Raw genomic sequence first — 10233 nt, 5'->3', positions numbered from 1 at the left:
TGTCTGGACCACAACCCATTCTGTAGGTCACAAAATGAATTAAATAGGTCCTATCTTGTGCAAGACCTAGAATAAGCACAATCCCTTAGTACCTTATCCCTTTTTTAACCTTCTACACATTAACTGCAAACTCTTATTTTAGAAACATCATAGCAACTCTTTTTTTTTTTCTTGGTACTGGGGATCAAACTGGGGTCCTTGCGCTTGCGAGGCAAGCAATGGAACCACTGAGCTAAGTCCCCAGCCCCATCATAGCAACTCTTTATGACAATAGAGGGCAAAGTATAATTCAGATAGTTATGTTTATGTTCACAGCTAGAAAATAAAAGTAATTTGATTTTCAGGCTGGAAAGTTTGCTCTTTGAGGCCTTTAACTTTGAAGGACCCGTGACCTTTATCAATCAAAGTGAATTTTAAAAAGATGAGAAAATAACAAATGTTTTAATTAAAATCTTTTTGTACCATAGGTATAGATATAAAAAGAATTTCATTAAATAATTTCCTAAATGTCACTCAGAAGCATCCTTGCTGACTGTAACATAATGTGCTAGAGTCCTTCAAATAAAATTATAGAGTAATTTAAAATATATTATACATTTACAATGATTTGAAATCATTCAATAATGTGTAGCATGATAATGGAGTGAAATAGAGAAAGGCAGTCCACATTCATATTTAAGATTAATTTACTTTAGAAGTCAGTTGAAATCCTCACTCATGTTTTAAGTATAGCCATTGTGATAAGACCTAAGATATAAGCAGTCACTAATTTTTGGTTCACACTTAAGTGGAGGTAGAGAGGCACCAGCGATTCCATGTCCCCCAGCGTAGGCAGCATCAGGGCTGCAATGCACACCACTCCCAGGAAGACCACCGGTAAACTAGGTCCTGAGGAGACAGTTTTGCTTTCTGGTTGAAATGACTGCTCAAAAAATAAACTTTCAGTTAAGTGTTCCTTTATTCTTTTTTTCCCCTCTTCTTCCTTTTGTTGTTCTTTTGCAGATGGGAGAAGAGTAGCAACAACCTCTCTCCTTCCTGAAGCCTTCCTCTGGCTTTGCTTGGAAACTTGGAGACGGAATTTGTCTATTACACCACAGTGACAGGATCAAACATCTCTATGATGAATCACAATATCCACACAACACTGAGGCTTTACTGCACCTGCAGCATCAACGACAGCATACTTATTTGGAGTAGTACACAAAACTTTGAACTTTAAGGCAAACACATAGGGATTGTACAGAATCAACACTTGCTTATGTGTTGACTGATCATCTGTATAAAATATGAGCTCCGTGGGAAACACAGAAACAGGAAGATTTCCTTCTACTAACTCTGGTTGTCTTTTTGTTGATGCATAGGCACTGAATCGCCCTTACTGCAGTTTCTGTTTTACAGTCTCAAATCTACTTTGGACTTTTCTTATATTCAATTAAAAACTCCAAAGCATTTTGGCAATCTCTGCAACACAGGTTCCTGGGAAAACAGCCGCGAATATTTCTCTGCTCCTTTGTCAGCGTCTCCGGGCTGCACTGCCTGCTGGGATACCGGAGGACTCAAATGCCACCTCTCCCCGCCCCAAGAATGAGCCCTGTTTTCTTCTAGGTCTGGCATTCTGTCAGTCTTCTCAGTGAACCTCCTCTCCAGCAGGGATAATGGGGATTGTGGTGGTGCTGCTTGCCTGGGAAGTAAGACCTTCTCACCCCGACGGGGTTGATTTTCTGCACTCAGCAGCGTTAGGCACAGATGATGAATCCTCTCTCTGTGGTGACGCTGCCCTGGAATCAGGGCTGTCCTGGCAGAAAGGGGTGACCAGCACCCACCGGTCCTGGGGCAAGGGGGTCTCTGGGGAGCCCTGCCTCTTGGCTCCTCCCTTACTCGCAGGGCTTTTCTTCTCAGGCTCCCCGCTAAGCTCCCCCTCTCCCTTGGGGAGTTGCTGTTGGAGACTCAGGGCTCACCTATGGTCCCCTCTTCACAGGCTCTTGCTGGTCTTATCCAGCCTCATGCTTGAACTGCCCCTCCTCTCCCACAGCTCCCTGACGTTGCCTTCAGCCCCACTGTCTCTCAGTCTTGGAGTAGTACATCCAACTGTCTGCCTGGCATCTTCACTAGGACGCCAGCGTTTGACACTTTAAACTTCACGTGGAAATCCTCATCACCAGCTCTTTCCCTGCAACTAATAGCTCCGCATTTCCCTGAGATGCCTGTAATGCGCTATGCAGCCGGCAGAGGGCAGCAGCGCCTGCGCAATCCTCTGCTGGGCTCCTGTCAGAGGCCAGACCCACGTCAAGATGGTGTGCTGGGTTCCCTCCAACCCAGCAGCTCAGGCCTCCCTGCAGGGCCGCTGAGGGAGTGGAGAGGGGGGTCGAGAGGCGCACGTGCGGTGGCAGAGTCCCGAGGTAGCCAGGATGTCATGTGGGACGAAACAGGGAGGGGGTTGAGTGCCTGAATGGCCCCTCTCCTTCTTCTTTGCAACTATCAGAACCTATCCTGAGGTCTCCACCTTGGTGACTTCATCTCATCCTCCTCGCCCCCCAAAGGCCCCACCTGGCAGCGCCACTGTGGAATTAGCTCTCCATCCTCCTTGTACCTCACAGTGGGGATCATCTAAGTTGCTCATCTCAGGTGTTTCCTTACAGCAGTGGAAGCTGACTAGCTGACTTTCTTGATTACTAGAGGTGCAAAGTGTTTTGAAAGTGGGGACTGTCTTCGGAATTTGTGCTGTTTTTTCCTCATCGTGTTGACCATTCTTGAATCTTGGCTTTTCATACAAATTTCAAAATTTATTAATATTCATAAAATAACTTTCTGAGATATTGATTGAGATTTGCTTAATCTATTGCTCAAATTGGGAAGAAGTGACATCTTAATAATATTGACTCTTTTTACCCAGAGATATCTATGCGTGTTTGTTTATCTTAGTACTGCTGTGAACTGAACTGAGGGGTAGGGGAAGCAGTGGACTATCTGCCCTCCCAATTTGGCCAAAGTTTGAGTAAACTAATGTTTGCATTTTCATGGGCTATTTTTGTAGTCTTGATGGTGGGCCAGCAAAATAATTCAGTTATCTTAGTTGAGGCCTCAAATCAAGACTCTAAAAGTGCCAGCCCCTGTCACTCACCACTCCTGATCACTTGTAACCTTTGATGACTGCAACAAATAGCTGAGTAACACACAACTTTTACTTTTTTTTTTTTTTTTTTGGTACTGGGGATTGAACTCAGGACCTTGCACTTGTGAGGCAGGCAACAGCAGCCCTGAGCTAAATCCCCGGTCCAATTTTTAAATATTTAATTAGATGCATATCTAAGTATTTCAGTTTTCTTTGGGGCAGCTTAAATGCCATTGTGTTTTTATTTTCAAATACCTATTGTTGATTGCTGATGTGTAAAAATGCAAATGATCTGGGCCTGGTGGCAAATACCAGTAATCCCTGCATTGAGGAGGCTGAGGTAGGAGGATTTCTGCAATTCCAAGGCCAGCCAGTGCTGCACAGTGAGTTTAAGGCTTGCCTGGGTTACATAGTGAGATCCTGTTTCAAAAAAAAAAAGCAAATGAATTTTGAGTTGAACATGGTAGCACATTTCTGTAATCCCAGAATCCAGAAGGCTGAGGCAGGAGAATAGTGAATTCTAGGCCGGCCGAAGCTACCCAGCAACATAGAGAGTCTCTGGCTCAAAACAAAAGAAAACCAAAGAAGTACTGGCTTTTGTGTATTAACATTGTGTTCTGCATGTAATCTCAGTGCAAGTCAACACAACATTTTTTTTCCTGAAAGTATTTGGAACCATTAAAAGCATTGAACAAGCTGTGCATGGCGGTTCATGTCTGTAATCTCAGCACTCAGGGGGCTGAGGCAGGAGGATCCATGTGAGTTCAAGGCCACCCTCAGAGACTGAGTTTCAAAGTCAGTCTGGGCTATATAATAAAACCGTGTCTCAAAAAAAGAAAAAAAGCATTGGGGGGTGCTGGGGATTTAGCTCAGTGGTTCAGGTGCCTGCCTCGAAAGCGCAAGATCCCAAGTTCGATCCCTGGTACCAAAACAAAAAAAAAGCATTGGACAAAAGTGGTGAACCCATTATAACTCTGCTGGAGAAGACTGATCTGGAAGCAGATTGGATGTGAGGAAGAGAGGCTGGAGGCAGACAGTGCATGAAGGAAGCTTTATGTGGGCAGCCTATGAAAAATCAGGTTCAGAGAAAGAGTGTTGCAGCAGCAGTGGGAAGGAAAGAGCAGATTCAAAGGTAGATGGCTTAAATTTGCCTTTCTTTTTCCTGCTTATGGGTCTCTTCATACACACTTTCCTCTTTTATGCCCTATCACCCTCTTCACCTATGTCTAATTTTTCCTCAAAAATCAATTCAGGTGCTGTGTCCCAATAAATCTTGGTCTCCACAGGCTCCCCACAGCCTCTACCATGTCCTCCATCAAACTGAATGCTGTCTGTCTTTATCTTTATATGTCCAACAGCCTTGCCTACTTACTTGACTCTGTCTTTCCGTAGACCAGGCACTCCTGAATCGGAGTAGCCTAGGGTCTGGCCCAAGACAGACTTACATGAATGAATAATTCACTCACATCTACTGTTGCAAGTCAGAAACTTACTGTTAGGCCTGACTTAAGTGAATCCTTCAACAACAAATGGGACAAAGCACACAGGCTGCTTTCAGCAAACAACAGCAGCTTCTCAGTAAATAGGGCAAATGGACTCAAAATGTAGTATACAACCACCCTGGTGCTGAGAAGTCGGTCATTGTCTAACACTAACACCTGAGCAGACGGTCCTTTGGAATCCAAGTTATAAACATTTCACCCCAGATTCCTTAGCCAGTCCAATACCTATACAAGCCCAATTCCTTTCCCAGTTAGTTGCTAATATATATCTCTCTCTTGGTGTTAGCCCATCCACTCACGGATGAAATCTCACCCAGCTAGCTGCCACTATGTCTCTTACCAATGTCAGCTCATCCACATGCGAATGTGATAAACTCGGCTTTTCCAAGCTGGCTGCTAGAATCTCCGGATTTTAGTCCCTGTTAACTGGAATAAACTTTCCTTTCAAAAGCCCATTTTGGACAAGTGGATTCTTTATAACAATTACTAAGTATTTGGTGGCTGTTATATCACTTTTACATTTTTTCTTAAAAAACAGAAATTATAAAGCTTCAAAAAACTGAAGCTTTTCATCAAGAAGAAAGCACTAAATCTTTATGAGGAAGTGATCAGTTCCTCAGAACTGTGAGTTTTGGGTAATCTTGTTACACAAAGGAGAGTTCTTCCTTTATAAGCACCGACAATGTTATAAGCTTGAAGAGGAGATTTAAAGATCTAGCTTCTTATCCTCACTACAGAAGGAGTTTGCATCTGCTGAGAGGCAGGTTTCTCTTTCCTGGGGCTCAGAACCTATCTTCCCCTGCCTGGCAGAAGCAGCACTGGTGGGCTGGGGAGAAGAAAAGAGAAGGAATCCTCTGAACCTGGAGTCAGCACTGCTCTGAGCACAGCAGGAACTGAGCACAGACACCGGTAAGAGGGGACAACTTCTGGCTGGGATGAGCAGGGCAGTGAAGATGGCTGGGAGGAGGTGGTCAGAGATGAAGGTCAACATCTCAGGAGGGAGGAGGTGAAACCCAGGTTTCTGGCATGAGGGTTACTGCATGCAGTAGTACCAGTCAAAGAGAGGAATTATTTTTGCTTCTCTTACCCAGTCAAAGGAGAGGTCTGCTTACCTCACATTCTTTCACTGGAATTGTGAGACTACATAAGAGAATTTAAAAAATAAGTATGGAATCTTTAAAGACAAAATAAGAATATAAATAGTTATGATTAATAATTTTTCTTTTATGACTTCCATTAATACCATGATCTTCTCTTTTCATATACAGAAAAGATGGTGGGAGATGTGAGATTTCCACTCCTACTGCTGCTGGGGCTACTGTGTCCTCTTTGGGCTGTGTCTCAGCCCTTCACACGGTTTCAGTGGTTTGCCATTCAGCATGTAAGCCCAAATCCAATCGCCTCATGCAATGTGGCCATGAGACCTATCAACCAACATCTCCCTCGCTGTAAGGGTACAAACACCTTCCTGCATGACTCTCTCCAAAATGTGATTAATGTCTGTAGTTTGCCCAACATGCGCTGCCAGAATGGTGTGAACAACTGCCACCGGAGTGCAAGTCCTGTGAACAAGACTGTCTGCCGGCTCATTAGAGGGAGCACCAAACCTAACTGCCGCTACACGGCTAGAGCCATGGTTGCAAACTTTGTTGTGGCCTGTAGTCCACCTCGGGCAGGTGACCCTCCGGATCCGCTGGTTCCTGTACACTTAGATTAGATTTGCTAAAGTTTTGATCGCTTTTCTCTTTTTTGACACTATTTCTATTACAGTTTCTTTTGCTTTTGATTTTCTTGTTCCCACAAGAAGAAACAGGGGAAGTGTTGGGAGAATTAGAGTTCCTAGGATACTGTACCACACCTGGGATTGAATATGAATAAAAATAGTTCTTTTCTGCTTTGGGATCTGTCTGTGTTGAGGCACGGCAAATATGGAAAGGAGGAAGAGTTCTAGGCCTTTGGGACTTTTGCCAAGCTTTATTTCAGTGCATTCACAACAATAAAATGACTTCCTACTGCATTCCATTGAGTGTGACTGTGTTTTTATCACCTTTCAAATCATCTCCTGCCAGTATTCCAAGAATGTTTTTATTTGTAGGTTCCTATTGATACAGGACCTCCAAATGATACAGGGGAAATAATATAATTTCCAACCTGCTAGGTGTCAGATACGCTGAGTTTGAGCTCCCCAAAATTGAAGAATGGATTCTGTGGCACAGTGGAGGTTAAGAGTAGGAAAATTTTATTAAGAGAGATAGCTCCTGAGAAAGACATGAGGGGATCTAGATGGGTTGCTGTGGATCTCACCTCAGAGAGAAACTTTTATAGAGCAAAATCATGAGGTGGTAACCATGAGGGTTAAGGTTATGATCAACCAGTAAGAGTATAAGTATAGCTACTTGGGTAATATTGATCCAATGGGAAGCAGGTCTCACAGCAGTTATACCTGGAAAGAACAAAGAATTTTTTTAGGAAAGGATAGTTCCTGGGATCTGGTCACCTATGGAGGTGACTGGTCTAGACTTTTTTTGGGTCAGGTGTTAGCACTTATCCCTTGGGGAAGTACGGAGGTCTGGTAATTTCATCTTTATCTTGAGGCCTGGGTACCAACAGATGCACCTCCAACCACAGTGGTAATGTGTTTTCATCTTTTGTATTGAGTTTCTCGAGGGCCTAGCCCCGTCTGGGTGCCTATAATATTTCTACCTAACTTATCTGTCTGTGAATCCACAGTATGAATCTGTGTACTAGATTGGACAGATATAAACCAGACTCTTGTGTATCCCACACTCTAGTGCAAGTGTACATCCTTTGGTAAAAGAAAAAGCAACTGCATTTACTGAAGATATCAGGAAAACATGCTCAGGTGGCTTGAATGGAAAAGTAGTGTCAGGGAGACAAGAAAATAAAAAGCATACAGAATGGCCTGGGGATGTAGCTCAGTGGTGCTGTACTTGCCTGGCAAGCACAAGGTCCTGAGTTCAATCCCCTGAGTACCACCCCCTCAACAAAAAAAAGCATATAGAAAAATCAGGCTTTTGAATTTTAAAGAATGTGCACCTCAGTCTAGGTGTCTCTCATTTGGTCTCTGGATAAGATTGACAGGAATTATAGGTTGCTGAGTCATCTCAGAGACACTGTAACTTGAGTATGTTTCCCAGAGTTCACTCTGAATAACTTACATGCATGAGATGCAATTCCATATTTATGAACCTTTAATGAGCTTCGAGTGAAGGAAAGGTTACTGAAGGTCAGGCCACTGCCTAGTATGCCTGTGCTCTGGAATGGAGATATAGAGATTGGCTGGACTTTGGTTATTTTTATTTTTGCTTCTCTTAGAACAGTGTAAGGAGGTCTAACCCTGGGGTGTTGCCTGAATTTAGGTGGTGGAGGGGGAGTGGTCTCCCTGTACTACCTAGGCCACCTTTGAGGTCTCCCTGAGAACTCAACCACCTCCCTTGCCCCTGTGTCTCTGTCAGTGCGAGCAACGAATCCTCTAGCCCCTCAAACACTGCTCGTGATTTTGTATGTTTCCCTTGAAGCCAGTGTCCATTCTTTTGTTGTTGTTGTTGTTGTTTTTCCTAGTACTGGGGATTGAACTCATCACCTTGCTCTTGCTGGGCAGGTATGGTGCCACTGAGCTGAATCCCTGGTTCAGTCAGTATATTTCTTATTTGAAGATGATACAGATCCCTCAGAGATGGATAGACAGAGAAAGAGAGAGAGAAAGAGAGCAGGGAGAGAGAGAGAGAGAGAGAGACAGAGAGAGCGAGAGAGAGAATGGTATTTTCTTTTTTATTGGGGTGTGTGTGTGTGTGTGTGTGTGTGTGTGTGTGTAATCAGGAAATGTTGAACTACAGTCCTAATTCTTTTTATTTATTTTAAAAATTTTGAGATAGGATCTGGCTTAAATTGTCCTCAAACGCACAATCCCCCTGCCCCAGCCTTGCAGGTGCTGGGATTATAGGCATGAGCAACAATGCTAACAATGTCCAGTCCTTTATTCAGTTTTTAAAAAGTTGAGACAAGTGCATACCAAGAGCAGGGCTTAGGAGCAGCCTTTCCTTTCACAATTAGAGAAAAAGCACTGAGTGCAAATACTGACGAAGGTGGCTCATAGAAAATAAGAAACTGATCTAGTGATCATTTCCCTTTTTTTTTTCATCTTGGGGATTGAAACCAGGTCCTTCACACAAAGCTACATCCCCAGCTCTTATTTTATGTGTTTTATAATTTTGAGACAGTGTCTTGCTAAGTTGCTAAATAGGCCTTCAACACACAGTCCTCCTGTGTCAGCCTCAGAGCGTTGGGATTACAGGCCTATGCCAGTGTACCTAGCTTTTTGTTTTAGACAGGGTCTCCCTATGTAGCTGAGGGTCACTTTGAACTTTCCATCCTCCTACCTCAACTTCAGGAGTGCTGGAATTACAAGCATGTGCTGTTTTTATAGACAGCTATGTTATGTACAAATATTATAGGCAGTCAGCCAGGGATAGGCCTTCAAGAAAGTCAATGCAACAGAAGCAAACACATTACAACTGTGGCCAGAGATGCATTGATTGGAGCCAGGCCTCAAGATAAAGATGAAATGGCCAGGCCTACCTACTTCCCCAAGGGATAAGATAAGTGGTAACACGTGGCCATAAAGTCTAGATCGACATCAGTCACCCCAGTGTGTGACCAAGATCTCTGGATCCATCCTTTCCTGAAAAGTTCTTTGCATATGTATGTGACCTGCTTCTGTACTGGATCAATATTACTAAATGGTTATACTTGGAATATTTTTGGTTGACCATAGTTTTGACTCATGTTGTACCCACCTTGTGATTTTGCTGTTAAAACTGCCTTTGAGAAGCGGGCTTTTTGGGAACACACTTGGGAGTCCTCCTGTCTCTTAGGAGCTAAAATGTCTCTGTCTCCATAAATATGTCCTACTCTTCACCTCTGTTGTTCCTTAGAATTCATTCTTTGATTTTGGGAAACACAAACTTGGCATATCTGACATCTCACAGCTTGAGAGTTATTTTATTTTCCCTATATCACTGGTAGGTCCTATATCACCATGACACTCAACTATTTACTCTTTTAAAAAATTCTTAAAATTTATTTATTTATTTCAGCTATTTACTCTTCTTTGAAGAACTCACTTCAGGTGTTGGTGGCTGCTCTGTCTTGATGTGGGATAGGGCTGGACTGAGGGGCTACTGGCTCCTAAGTTGATGGAGGAATTTATCTCACAGAGAAGCAGGAGTGGATGGATGACCAGAAGAGGCAGAAGATGATCATTTTGTCCGTACACTGACAGCTGTGAGGAGTAAGGAGGGCTGGGTCACTGAGATGTGTTCACCTGTCATCTTAGTCCATATGGGCTTCAATTACACAATACCTGGGACTGTCAGAGTCACTCCCAAGTCTATAAATGTGCCAAGGCAATAACAGAGCTGGTCATATGTTGGTGGTCTCTCTAGAGGGAGACCTGAAACCCCAGAAAGCACCGACTTTTAAAGAAAGAAAAGGAGACAGCCTGGGGGAGGAGCAGCAGTTTAATTCCTGTGGCACTATTCGACCATCACAAAGGAAAGAAGCAAGGCTTTTATACATGTAGGAAAGCAGCTTAGTTAT

At 43.4% G+C, this 10233-nt stretch overlaps 1 pseudogene; it reads right to left on the bottom strand.

The window, feature by feature from the left end:
- Nucleotides 1-653: 653 nt before the first annotated feature.
- LOC110343852 (motile sperm domain-containing protein 1 pseudogene) lies at nt 654-2415 on the bottom strand (annotated as a pseudogene).
- Between the last annotated feature and the right edge of the window lie 7818 nt (nt 2416-10233).

This window comes from Heterocephalus glaber, unplaced genomic scaffold (assembly GCF_053883595.1).
Source record: "Heterocephalus glaber isolate CG9 unplaced genomic scaffold, H.glaber_assembly_v1.0 deba00001662, whole genome shotgun sequence".
Taxonomy (NCBI): Eukaryota; Metazoa; Chordata; class Mammalia; order Rodentia; family Bathyergidae; genus Heterocephalus; species Heterocephalus glaber.
The sequence above is the reverse complement of the archived record's forward strand: the minus strand, read 5'-3'. Positions and strand labels throughout refer to the sequence as shown.